The sequence below is a fragment of the Schistocerca piceifrons genome, chromosome 1 (assembly GCF_021461385.2).
Source record: "Schistocerca piceifrons isolate TAMUIC-IGC-003096 chromosome 1, iqSchPice1.1, whole genome shotgun sequence".
NCBI classification, from domain to species: Eukaryota; Metazoa; Arthropoda; class Insecta; order Orthoptera; family Acrididae; genus Schistocerca; species Schistocerca piceifrons.
Window position 1 is genome coordinate 298,738,788 of NC_060138.1, and position 2,767 is coordinate 298,741,554.

Below are 2,767 nucleotides of genomic sequence, written 5' to 3' on the forward strand. Positions count from 1 at the left end.
ATTTTCACTCGAAGGAAGACTTGAAACAAGGACCTCTCGTTCAGCAGCTGCTCACGCTACCATGGGACCACTACGCTCCGCAATACACTTTCTCGATGAAGTTGCTTATGCGACCCGTGGACTACTCAGTTTGTATATTTTGCTTATTTTTTCACAGTTCCACACAACTTCTTCCTGTTTTCTCAATTGATCTGTGTTCAGTTTATCAAGGCCTATCCACTGTGCCAACTTATAACTAAATCTGAGGGGGTGCGATGGGGAGGTTCCCTTGTTAGTAACTTTCCTTTGCCCGATATGTTTCCGATGCGTTAAAGATCCAGTTTTTCTCAATTTATCATGCACATATTTAAATGTACGACCTGTAGCGTGAGTACATTGAGGATATCTTTCAGCGTATAAGTCTCTAGCTCTCACGGAATTTCCTTGGCATTCTTCGTAAATGAGAAGCATATCGACTTGATCTTCGAAGGAATACATTATTCACATTCGCTTGATTTGACGATACTAGTCTTACCGTTTCTATTAGTGTTGTATTGAGAAACCGTCGAATGGTGTTTACATGTCAATGGTACGTTAGATGGATTTGCCGTATTCGGCGAATATTTACTATTTGTACGATATATGAGAGTGAATTGTCAGCGCATGTCCTTCGATAAGTGCCGAAGCGATAACGAATATCAATCGATCCATGAAGATTGCAGCACTCCATTTATACCAATGGTCGTCACTTAGAACACCTTCTGTAAATAGACTTTCATGCCACCTTTTTGACCTTCGTTGACCTTCAAAGACCTTTCTGTCACACGTCACTGAATTCGTCTCGATAGCCGGTGTCAGAAATTACGTGCCAAACTATAGCATCCCATTAAAAATAACGAAGTTGACCTTCATGTCTCTGACGCGACCCCACCTAGCAACAAAAAACCAACGTCATATTATGGCCGCCGTTGTCCCGTGGAACATTTGTCCCACAAACTTTTCAGCTACTGTCATACTTTCGAAATTATTCTAGGTGGCAATAGTTAGAGACTCACCATGTATAACACAAGTACTATGATGTCTAATAATTTTTCGCCATCTTGCAATGTGACTGGTTACGAAATACGCAAATTTTTAAATTTACCAGCCAATGTCGTATTTAATATCTACATTTATCGCCCACCGCCATCTGTAATATCCGAAGTTCCCTACAATTTCCTATCATCTACCATCGTTGTGACGTCATCGGAAAAGGGACGCGGCTTGTGACAACCTAAAGGGTGTGGCTTACTTCATCACACACAGGTCGATGACCTGGGTCCCCTGTCGTTACAAATGTAAACAAAGTTGACCAGAACATTCGTAGCCATTGAAAATTAATTTTTAATATCAGGATAATATTCATTACTTTTTAGGCATAGGTAGGAATTTCAGAACCATGCGTTGCAAGATGTTTGTATTGAGCCACTTTTAATTTGTGATTTTTTGTCTCTGATAGGACAAAATAGTTTGCTCCACAGTGTGCCACAAACAGTTGCACTGAGTTGTAATCTTTGACAAACAAGCGATATTGGCGGCCCGTAATAATATATTGCAACACATTTGGCCGTTATAGCATCTGCCTCTCCACGTTTCCCCGATTTTGCCATTCACAAGGCTGAACACAGCTCTTTGGACCGCAGTCTGCACGAAAACACCTTCACTGTTATATCTTCATCAACTCATACTGCTATCACAAAAACGTTGTCGCCGGTGACTGCTGTTTTTTCTCTGTTGACTTTCTGGTTCATCGATTCGCGTACGCAGATCAAGTAAGTGTAACGTAGGATCTGCAGCTGGCGGCAACTTCTTGAGTAAACTTCAATAAATGATCCCATTCCCGTTATTCGATCTGCAAAGATAGCCAATTTATCTACATCTTCTTCAGAAATACAGGGTGTCCCAAAAAGAGTGACCCGATTTTGAATAGAATTATTTATTAGGAAGAAGGGCTTAACACCAACAAATTGCATACTAAATTACTCAGAAAAGACAGAAGTTTATAAAATTCCATCATAAATGTTGAATAAGTCCTCCATTGGCTGCACGGACCAGGACCACATCTAGCCGATAGGCGAATTCATCCCAAACTGAGCATAAGGTGTTTTCTGTCACTGAAGCTACAGCAGCTAATTTTGCGTTTTTTAGTTCATCAGTGTCATGAGGTAAGGAAGGAACGTAAGCACATTGTTTATAAACACATTGTTTAACATATCCCTACAGGAAGAAATCACATGGTGTTAAGTCAGGAGACCTAGGAGGCCAAGAGTGTAAAGCCTGGCCTCGCGGTCCTGTACGCCCTATCCACGCTGGCATTGAGGAAACTGCACACGTTGTTTTTGTGCCAGTGCGGTGGTGCTCCATCTTGCTGATAGATGAAATTGTCAGAGTGAAGTTGTGTGAATAACCAGTTCCGTAGCATTGCAAGATATGCTTGTTCCGTTACGGTTTCTTCCTCGAAAAAGTAAGGTCCATAAACCTTGCTTTGCAAGAAAGAAAAAAAAAAAAAAAAAAAAAAAAAATCGCTTTTGGTGAATCACATTCGTGTTCAATTGTTTCATGAGGATTTTCGAGCCCCCATATACGCACATTATGACGGTGAACCTTACCGCTAATATGGAAAGTTACCTCATCGCTGAATATCAACTGTGACATAAAAGTATCATCTTCCATGTCCTCCAGAATAGCATTGCCAAAGTCCACTCGCTTCACTTTGTCAGTATCGCGAAGAGTTTGTACCAGTTGTAAT